Below are 12000 nucleotides of genomic sequence, written 5' to 3'. Positions count from 1 at the left end.
CAGTGAGGAAAATCACTTTCAAGTCCCAGGAAGAAGGAAAATAAATACAGTTTGCATATTCCAGGTACTTCCAGTTTTGAGAATAAAAAAGCACTGCAGATTCCCGCACATACACACACATACACACACGACTCTGGGGTCAGGGTCATTAAAGTACACTGCTCGATCATAGCGGGCCACCTACCGAATGAATACTAGCGCGCTGGCTAGAAGTCAAGAAAAAGGCATGGGGCTAACAGCGTCACCCTTCAAAAACTTATTTTGATTTTTATCTATATAGATTTTTGGCATTTTGCCAAGCACTGGGGCAACTAAGGCCATCCAGCGATGAAACGGAAATTGACAGTAAAAGTTCTGAAAGGTGTAACAGGATGAAAACCTCACCGTTGCACTATGAAACAATTGTTAGGAGAGGGTGGACAGTAAGATAGAAGAAAGAGAATATGAAAGGAGGAACAGTAAAAGGAATGAATGTTGTTGCAGTTAGGGGCTGAGGGGACGCTGCAAAGAACCTTAAGTAATGCCTACACTGCACCGAATGAGGTGCACTGATGGCACTACCCCCTAACGGGATAAAAACCTTATTGAAAACTGATAGATCTTCAAATTTATTTCTATGCATGTGTTGATCCCACGGTTCTCTTGTTAAGAAAATACTTTCCCGGAGAAAAAATATCTCCTTAGTTTTACTATATTCCCTCCTTGTCAAATAGTTAACGAGGCGACCATCTTTTCACATCCTCTGGAGAGAGAGAGAGAGAGAGAGAGAGAGAGAGAGAGAGAGAGAGAGAGAAAGGCTATAGATGCCGATTCGTCTTTTTCTGGTCATGGGTGTGACTGTTTCTGAGTGTTTATTTCCATGTGTGCGTGTGTATTTCCAAATTTGCACGCCTTGTGTGTAGTCCTAAATTTATCACCAATAATTTTTTCTCGAGAAAATCGATTGTCTATACATGCGTATCTGTCCTTCCACTTTAGAACCCGTTAGGTACCGTAAAATACCTTCTTTGTTTAGAAATCATAGATTCGTTGCTCATGTCCGATTGTGCAATGAAAAGAATATCGACATGAAATACAGAGCAATGAATTCCAATATAGACTTTGTGTGTTCAAGATTCGTTTTAGTTAAACATTTACTAATCTATAATTCATTAAAACCTTTAGTTATTTTTTCAACCCATACTTACTCATCTTCGTATTTTACTGCCCCTTGGAAACAGCGATCCCGACTGGGAATTAAGCTGAAAAGATTTTTACTGTTCATCCATTTATCTAATTTCATATTCCAACTCATTCAGGCCCCCTAAATTTATTACAAAATCATTTTTCAACTTATACCTATACTTTTGTATTACTTATTCCTACTAATATACTCCTTCATTCGTCTTCATCAGCTTGTCAATAACCTTAATGATGCCTACTGATCGAGAAAAAATAAATAATCCAAAAAGCTGGACAGCAGCTCCGTCTTCTGAGGCTCGTCTTGGATCCCTTCTGAGGGATTAATAATTAGGATGGTTTGGGGAGTGCGTTCTTTGCAATCCAGTTCAGTGTTTTGTGGGGCGGGGGCGAACTCGCGTGTGAGGTTGATTATAGCATTTTAGTACTGAACTGATCCCCCGAAAGTTATCACGAAGCACATCAGAATTTTATTTCAATTATCTTTACTGTCTAGAGACAATCTACGGTAGATTATTTTAAGTGGCAAAAGAAGGTACCTGAATCAACGTAAACAAAGAAAAAATATTGAAATTTACATCATCACTTACTACTGCAGCCAAAAAAAAAAAAAAAAAAAAAAAAAATGGAAGTTATTCTCCATGACTCAGTATAAATTGGATAAAACCCAAAAATACCGCAAATAAACATTACTCTAAAAAACACGATTTCCGCATTTGGAAGTACTATCTGAAATATGCTCCATGCAGTGTCAAACCTTATGTGCAGCGAGCAATGAAAACGGAAATGGTAAAAAAAAAAAGAAAAAAAAAAATGGAAGTCATCGCGCACCGGCATCATCTGTATATGCACAGGAACGATACCCGGCTGAGTCGAAATGAATGAAGCGCTCCTGGCAACAACGGGAATAACTATAACGCAGCTTCTCTCCCAAATGGCATTCGAAGCAATTACTCCGTGGGTGCATTCCTTTCCTTAAAGGTCCTGTCTAAACTGATGATGTCTTTTGTTAAGTGGTCAATGTGGCTATATTAAAGCTGGTTTTGGGTGCCTGGACTTGATGCATACGACAGACTTGTATATGTTAGTTTATAGTTTGTAGTGTTTAGTTCATAATTTAGAATTTATGGTTTATGTGAATTTACAGTTAGTTTCACGAATATGAACACACGCAATGTTCGTTCGTGCATTTTTTACAAGCACGCTCACTGGCCTGGTGATGTACATTTTTTCAAATTATGCGTTACATAAATTCCTATAAACTTCATATTTCGGAAATAAATTTATGTCACATATAAACAATAATAATTACATCAATAATTAGTAGTGAAATTACCCATTGACGGCATTCAAAACTGGCTGCACGTTGCAATAACATTAACAATCGTGAGATGGTTGTAAAAGTAACTGAATCGGAAGGTGTGGAATAACAACAAACATCTGATCAAGTGTTGTACCAGCAATAACAATAATTAAAAATTACTCACGGTAGCATGAGATTTGAAATGGAGAAGCAAATCCACAGTTATGTTCCGGTATGTACGTTTACAAATATTCTTATACATTACTGCGTCAGAGATATGAAAAGGGGACTCGAACAGATTCCCGAATGTTCTCTGTAGAGGATTATTTTTTAAAATATACGTACCATACATAACTGTGGTTTTATTTCTCCAATAACAATAATAGCAAATAGCAACCAATAAACAAAAAATATGTTAAAAGGCAGCATCGGCACAAAAAAAAAAAAATCCTTAAACTGTCGCTACACGATTCTTTCGACCAATTCAAAGCAAACCAAACGTCGTGTTCGAATTTACAAAAGCCCACTTCTCTCTCATATTTAACACACGGCGCTCCTCTCGCACGCGCTACTCCCCAGATATTTAGCATTGCAAACTCCGCTGTTCCATTCCGAATTCACTAAATTCATCAAACATTTCCGCCGGCTACTGCCGACCTCGCTACGAATTCAAGTCCGGATTTTTTTGCGCGACGGAAAGTTCTTGTAAAATTCCGTCGTTATTGACGGCTGATTGTTGTTGTATAATTCCGCACCCTCATAATTCAACTCGCCTCGTCCAACTACGTTAAAATGGCGATGAATTTGCCATGCGTAACATTTAGCCAGGCATCAATTATGTAGCGCGACCGGGTTCCGAAGCGAAGTGAATTAAGGCATTTTGGGGCAAGCGGCGATGAATGTAAGTCATTGGTGTCGATTTGAATACCTGAAATTCAAGTGTTTGCTTTTAAACTTTTTTCTCTTATTTTAGCCGTGATATACAATGAAAAGCTTGCCTTCATTTAGAACAGAATATAAAACTAGCTTTCTATCTATCTATGCATTTTTTCTCAGCAAGTATTTGGGGATGAAGTTGTTACAGCCTGGCTCTTTTACTTCGTCCCCAAGCAGACACTGGTACTAAATTATAGCCAGGTTGATTGGTGGGCGTTAGAGCAGGGGCGAACCACGGACCTAGCAAACTCCCAAACGTCTGTTTGGGACTGAAGCAAAAGAGCGTTGGTGTAACAACAACCCCAAATACTTCCTGAGAAAAAAAAATGATAGAGTGGTATATAAGTATATAATCAGTCCTAAATGAGGGGGAACTTGTTATTGTTTATGGTAGAAAGGTTTAAAATAAAATGGTTAAAAAACATGCAGTATCTGCAGAACTACAGAAAACCTGTGTCAAATATTCACTTAAGACAGGTGCAAACCGGAAGACACCACTAACGAACAGGCCAACGCGAGGTGCATGATATTTATAATAAATCCTCTACTGAAAATGTCAAGGAGACGCGATTAGAATAACAGAGGAGATTTAATCCGCTAAAGAAACAATGCGCCAGAAATGAGAGTATAAGAGACGAAATAATGAGAGTATAAGACGCGAAAGGAGAAGAGTATAGGAGGCTAAATGATGAGAGTATAAGAGACAAAAAGATAACAGTATAAGAGACGAAAGGACGAGAGTATAAAAGACGAAAGGATGAGGTAATAACTATGAGACGAGAGGATGAGAGTATAAGAGACGACGGGTGAGAGTATCAAAGACGAAAGGACGAGAGTATAAGAGACAAAAGGATGAGGTATAAGAGACGAAAGGATGAGGGCATGAAAGACGAAAGGATGACAGTATAAAAGACGAAAGGATGAGAGTATGAAAGACGAAAGGATGTCAGTGTAAGTGACGAAGAAATGAGAGTATAAGAGACAAAATGATAAGAGTATGAGACGAAAGGATGGGAGTATAGAAGACACAAGGATGAGAGTATAAGACAAAAAGGTCCAAAGGATGAGAGTATGAGACAAAAGGATGAGATTATATCCACACGAAAGGATGAGAGTATAAATGACGAAAGGATGAAAATATAAAAAGAAGAAAGGCTGAGTATGAGACAAAATGATGAGCGTATAAAAGACGAAAGGACGAGGAAATAATAGCCGAAAGGATGAGAGCATGAGACGAAAGGATGAGAATTAAGTTAAGACGCAATTCTCATGGTTTTAAGCATGAACAAGCAAATATATAAAGAATAAGCAAATCAAATATATGAATGAAGTTTGGTGTAAAGGAATAAATAAATTAATGCATTACATGGAAATCTGATTTAATGAATGAACAAATAAATAATAAAAAGATAAATATATAAGTAAATATGTAAATAAATTATGAATGATTCATAGTATGGATAAAATAAAGTAATAAGGGTCTTCTTAATGGTTCATTATACGGGGGAATAAACGAATGAGACGTGTTTAAACGAGTAGTGTAACCGAGGAAATACATTATTCACTATGGGCCATTAAATGAGCAAAAGAAAGACTAAATATTTCACTGAATAATAAAAAAAATTCTAAAAAATAATATGTTGGTTGCAAAAGAAAGAAAATAATTTATTTCAGGAATGAATAAACAAATAATGGCTAAAATATTCATTTTCTAAGTGAATCAGAAAAACATTGAATGAATTATCGTATACGTGGACAAATAAGTAAAAAAGTTAATAAACGAGAATAAATTGCAAGTGAATAAAACCCCTTTCTTCTGGGGATTCATTTCAGCCATTTTCACTCTTTCTCTTCTCTTCGTTTGCCTCAAAATTTCTCCCGAGAAACGAAGCGCCATTTTCAAGCCCTTTGTGTCTCTTCATGACTGTAATGTAAAACCATTTTTCTGACTCGCGAAGGAAAAAAGGAGGATTAAATATGTATTAGGCCTTGAAGCACCTACGTGTTTTATCTTCACCTCTCTCTCTCTCTCTCTCTCTCTCTCCGTTGCCTCTTGCATTCTAACGTCATTACAAAGTTACATGTCACAGCTCTTATTATCAGAGTTAACTCTTTCTCTCTCATTTTATTTCTAACTTCACCGCTTACCTTTCAGTCTAACGTTAATATTTGTTTACAACTATTATCTGTTTTAGGCATTCTCTCTCTCTCTCTCTCTGAGTGCTTTCTTTTCAATTTAACGCATCGAGGTACTAACCTTATTAAATAGACCTAATTATCTAACACATGAGTTACTTCATAAAGCCGGGTATTCACGATCAGGTTTACCTGTCAGTCCATCGAAACAGACGTTAAAACCTCTTGTTTTGCTGGGAGTCAGTCCACTCACCAGAACTGATGAACATTATCTCAAGCTCATCCGTCTGACTGACTTGCTAATTGTATGAGTAGACGGGTAAGCAACGATTTTATGACAGTTAGCAGCTGGACATTGTTAGACACTGCGGAGCTATTTGTGGGCCATTGTGAGTCTAAATTATATATATATATATATATAGAAAATTAAATGATTCCATTTGATATAGACCTAGCCCGGTGTCCTGCCTTTTTATGAGAGGTGTTACTAGTGAAAGTAGGCTTCACGATCCATTTCATAAATAACTGAACCAACCTCCAGTTCCAATTTAAGAATATTGTATGAGAAGAGACATCTCTCTTTCATAGGCTATATTTAGCCCATACACTGTTACGCGTGTTTGCTGCTTTCGTATTTTAGAGTGAATTGCCGCAGCAGCTATAGTCTATGTAGCTCTACCTCCTCCTCAGCTACCGGAGTTGAGGGCGATGTCTCGAGTTGTCGGTTCGACTGACAGTTCTGCTACTCTTGTAGTGTGGACGTTCAATCACCGAACTGTATTGGGTGAACTGACAGGTAAACCTGGGAGTGAATACTCAACCTAAAGGGCCCCCATACACTGAAAGATTGTCTGAACGTCTGTATCGTTCGCAAAAACAGTGTATGGGCTTGTCTGAATGCAAAAGTGGGCGGAGCTTCGTGTCTGAACGGTCTCAGCGGGAATCTGTCACGACCAGGTTGCTGTTTTGCGACTCAAGTGTCATACACAGATCGTTCAATGCATGGGGTTTGTCTGCCGATATAACGCTATCGCGCGCGCCTCTTCTAGAGATGCTATGTCTTCTCGAGACAAAATCTTTGTTCAGACTGAAATCGGTGCGGACTGCGGAGATCATTCATACTGTATGAATAATGTGTGTGGGTCGATAACAATTGTTCAGACAGTCGTTCAGTGTATAGGGGCCTTAAGAGTTTTAACCCTTTTCTGTCTCCCCAGCCTTTTTATAAAAGTAGATATACGCTGTTACCATATCGCCTCTAGGACAGAGTAGAACAAATAATTTAATGAGCTCCAGTAGCAACAGTGTGAGGTGCCGAACACCCCCCACCCCCGGGCCCCCAACTAATTTCCATCACCACTACGTCGCACAGTCAGTTACCCATCTCGGTATACTACACTACAGCGTGCTCTACACTGTCTCCCTGTACTTTCCGTTAACCCCCTTACTAAGTAATTAAAATACATGAAACTGGGACCTCTTTCCATGGCCTTATCTTATGCAACATTGCATTTCCTCCATCTTGAAAGTCATCGGTAATTATCAAGTCGCGTAGGAGGAATATGTGTGTCTCTCGACACGGAGCTATGAGCCTCTTCTTTTTTACTGAGCCATGAGCTAATCCAACCCATATTTGAGGAAGCAGGTCGATTATTCTATATATATATCTATATATATATATATATATATAGATATAATATATATATATATAATATATATATATATATATATATATATATATATATATATATATTTGTGTGGTATGTAAGTAATACGCCTTTTCCCATTTCCAAACCTGCACAAATTTTGAACATATTATATAGAACATCTAAGTAGTTTAAACAATTATTTTGCACACGTATATAGTGTCAAGTATGTCGAAACCGAGCGATGATATATATATATAGATATATATATATATATATATATATGTATATATATATATATATATATATATATATATATACTATCGTATAAATTGTAAAAATCATTCAGACAACCTAAGATTTGCCAAATATAAAAAGAATAACCAATAAAAAGCCTTCCGGAGAGAGAGAGAGAGAGAGAGAGAGAGAGAGAGAGAGAGAGAGAGAGAGAGAGAGAGAGAGAGATTATTTAGTTTATAAAAATTAAAGTTACAAACTGTCTCTCCTGCTACGCCTTTCAATCTGCTTTGAATATCATGAGATAGCATTGTCAATACAGGTTAATCAGACCGTTTTATGCTTCTCGTTCTCTACCCGCCTGGAATAGATAAAAGGCTACCCGTCAAATTAGCCTCCATACTTCATAATAAAATATGAAATATGGGTTTACTTTGCCATGCCGTTACAGTTACAAAGACCATCAATGCATAGCCAGAATGAAAGATGGAAACTTTCAACAAATCCCTAGTACTAGACTCATGACATCAGTAATGGATCGTTTTGGGGTCTGCAATTATCACCGAACATGAAAACGGATGTAAGTAGGTACGCCTAATTCTGTTCGAGAATAGAAACGAATTACCCTTCCGAAAATAGGCTGAAAATTTCACGCGTTTTCAATTATTCATGGAATATGGAATAAGAGGCTGTTTGTCAGGGGATACCGGAATGAAGATGTCATTAGAAGAAGAAAGTGACAGAACTGAATGTGAAAATTGGCGATGAAAATAAAAATGGGCACGTGAAGGTACTGTATCTTATATCAGTAAAAAAAAAAAAAGGGGGGGATTTTAAAGGAAATAAGCAATCTTTAGTCTCGCTGTATTGTTAAAGATATACGTAGTTTTAAATATCTGTAGGCTATAATAAGATACTTGAATAAATTAACTAATTCTAAATTAATCCATGTATAATTTCCACCCGCCCTTCCCCGCCTAGACTCAGTCAATGTGTGAGAGTATAGGATAAATCACCCTAACGCATAAATGGTTAATGATGGAATGAAACATTAATAATATTGTAGCTTGCTATGTTATGAACCCGGTATGTATCCCCTTTTGTCAAAGTCCAGGGTAAATTCAATGGCACGCCGCGTTTAGTAGTAGCCCCGCAGGGATCAAAGAAATTGTTTATTCATATCATTTATCGACCACACAACATAGAAAGGGGTATATATAATGATCCCCGACGGCCTAGGACTAAACACGGCGTCCCATTCAGCTAGCCAGATTAGTGCTAGCACCTCGGAGGTGGGTACTTACCGGGTTAATACCGCTTGCTATTACCATCAGCAAGCATTGAAAAATATTATGGGTTCATCACAGCAACAGACACTGGTATATATTTGTATATATCGATGCACTAACGCTGTTTTTTCCGCGTCACGTACTAATGCCGTACTTTCATTAAAGGCTTCGAAAGGTGGCCACGTTCACACGAGACGAATAGTTGAATTCCATAAAGGCATTTTTCCTATTTCTGGGAGGGGTAAATGTGCATTTATCTAACTAATAATCTTAGCGCAATTTATTTCATAAACATGTTTATCAATCAGAAACCTATAATAAGAATTGGCTTAAAATTATTGTAGCGTACATGATCTAGGCCTACTGTATACTCTGACTATCATTTTACAACTAATTAATTTAAGGAGTAATTCTTTCCCGGAATATATTATGCAATATAACTTAAGTTGTTAAAAATGTTGCTGTTGTACTGATATAAATTATATTGTCGTGGGTTGGGGATGTATATATTCTACGCATTTCCCGAGCAAACAAAGATGGCAGAGAATCCGCTCGTACTCGTACGACAGAGCAGTATCTTCGATCTCAGTTACATCAAATGGTACAACCCCTGTACCCATAACTACCGAATTTGCAAAAAGCCTTCTCTTTCATTATCACAACAAAATAATCGAACAATAGCAATCCATCACCATTACCACAACATTAATAAAAAAAAAAAAAAGCCACCTACCTTACAACAGCCAGATGTAAATACTTCACTGGGCCTCCATAAGCATTCACGTTGGTACTGCTTTCTGATGTAAACCAATAAGTCGGTCTATACTTAGCAGGGCTATATCGCTGTTTGGAGTTTTGGCCAAAACTGTCTGGGCACGGGCTCCTTGAAACAACAAGGGGACAGGTAGGATTCGTCAAAAAAATCCAAACAAAACACGTTCGTTGATATCGTTACTGATACGAAAGAGAACACGAACACATCTGGAAAAATCTGTTCATTATGTGCTTGTAAATGACCTCCAACTTAAAGTAAAATCAATAATTGTATTTTTTATATATATATAAAATATCATTTAACAACTGATATTTGAATTTATACTTCTTTGCTAAGTTGATCTAGTAGTAGAGAGCGCTAAGATTCTGTATATAGTTTTCCTCAGATTGACCGCGGTCTAGTAAAGCCCACAGGAATGACGACCATGCATACGCTTCTACTACAACCCGTGATAGCAAAGTAATACTATTGACATATTCAACTTAACGAGCGTCTGTGTGTAAGTGCTCATATTAAACAAAGCTGCCGATGAAAACGGAACTCACAAAATGGGCTATAGTGAAGTTCCCAGGTAAGTTGCTTGAAATCTATATTACGTGCATCCCTTTAATTCAAATATTACATGCATCCCTTTAATTCAAGTTTAACGGGATACTGGTTTGGAATTTTTACATACCATTAATTTTCGGGAAATCCGATACACATTTACTCATCGGTTATCACTAATGCTATCATCCCCAGAAATTAAAACCATCTTAGTGTATCTCATATACGTTTGTTGGATATAGGCCTATCGAACCATACTGTTCAAATAGGGTACTTCGAATAACAATGAACCGTGGTTTACTGGCTTTGCTAGCTTTTCAGCACTCAACGGCGTCCGTTTTAATGTTTTGGACCCCGCCAGACCAAAACCGAGAACCATGCAGGTTGAAATACACGTGTTACACTTACACCATCACTCAGTCACTACAAACTGGTCGTCCGGGCCGGCGTCCGTCAGTCCCGACTCCGGCCCGGAGTCCAGACCTCAGAGGCTCAGATCCGAGACTCGAGCCACTCCGAGGAGTTGATAGTTGCCTCTCAATAGTGCATTGAAATTTTCAAAAAACACTGCGTTAATATCTAAAGGGCTCTCAAACAATGCAACCATTCTAAACCTTCCAACAAGATTTCTAAAGCTTTCTCCGCTATTGTGTCTACATGGATTTTATTGTCCCGGAACCCTCCCAAAAGACCGGTAAGCAGTAGTATGTAAAAATCTCCTGAGAAATTAGGTTAGCTAGGCTACATTCAACATTATCTAATTTTAAAATGTAAATCCATAAAATATTTTAGTAAAGAGTAAGATGCCGCGATCGGCATGAACGAGTATGAATTTTAAACCAAAGTCTGTACCGTAACATTGAAACGTTGTGTCTGGGCCCGCCGCCCAGTGTTCACTCGTGCATAGGTCGCCGGAAAAAGTAGACGTTCTTTTGGAGAGCAATAGTGTTTTAAAACTTCCAGCAATAATATAAATCTTGTGAAAAGGAATCTGGTAGAGTGCAGTTATTTTGTTTAGTTAAAACAAATTACATAGCAGGCACGTCTTTCAAGCCCTGAGCTATTGTGGATGACGTCGGGCAAGTTTCACGTCACTGAAATTGAAATTACCAAGAGGCCATTTTGGCTGAAGCCAAAGTGAGTTTTACAGATCGCGTTCAGGCTTGAATTTCATAGCAGAGGCTTATGAGATTGTTTATGTTTGAAGTAGTTGTTCTTTCATGGCCAAATCAGTAGGTTTTAGCGTAAGCAAGATAATTGATTGGAAATAAAGCACAATTGTTCATCATCGTTTACGCGGGGTCATTTGAAACTTGTGTAATTTATGGTACACTGTATTTTCAAACCTGTGGCTTCTGAGTGAAATATTTCTCTAAAAACGTAAGAAAGATTGGTCTTACTTAGCTTTTTTTATGCTACTTTAGGCGTGTGACGGATCTAGGCCTAAAAGGGATTCATGTATACTTGCAATTGCAGCCTAATTCACGTTAACTTGTAATTTATAGTCTAATTTCAGTTTTGGTAGATCTAGGGTACTATTCCGCGGCGGCCTAGACTATGGGAGTTGCGATTTTTTTTATGCAGTTTTACCTCCTGAATAAGAATTTTAAGTCATATTTATTCGGACGACTGTAATTAACCCCCAGGAGCCAGTACTAAACACGGTGAAATACATTGGACGCCCCAATCCCTAGTGGATGTCGTATCCACGGTTACGTTCCTTGCAGTCCGTGCTGAACTATTCTGTAGAATTACCAAATGCTACTTTTATAAGGAGATTTTATTATTAAAATGTGTTTCGGCAGAGTAATGAGTTATCTATCATTCCCCAGCCCATTTTGGAGAGTATAAAATTTTAATTCTTTGAAAAATAATCCACATGTAAAACTGATTGAACATTGGTAACCTTAATGTATATCAGCCATCATAAAAATGGGTAAATACCAAATTAAT

General features: G+C 37.7%; 1 protein-coding gene across 1 annotated transcript in view; it reads right to left on the bottom strand.

The window, feature by feature from the left end:
• LOC135204088 (connectin-like) overlaps window positions 1-9484 on the bottom strand; it is a 622057-nt gene extending 612573 nt beyond the window's left edge. Inside the window, exon 1 of the mRNA XM_064234090.1 lies at window positions 9460-9484. The gene's annotated coding sequence lies outside the window, so the exon portion shown is untranslated. The remainder of the gene's footprint in view (window positions 1-9459) is intronic.
• Between the last annotated feature and the right edge of the window lie 2516 nt (window positions 9485-12000).

This window comes from Macrobrachium nipponense, chromosome 44 (assembly GCF_015104395.2).
Source record: "Macrobrachium nipponense isolate FS-2020 chromosome 44, ASM1510439v2, whole genome shotgun sequence".
Classification (NCBI taxonomy): Eukaryota; Metazoa; Arthropoda; class Malacostraca; order Decapoda; family Palaemonidae; genus Macrobrachium; species Macrobrachium nipponense.
This window is presented reverse-complemented; position numbering and strand designations above follow the sequence as displayed.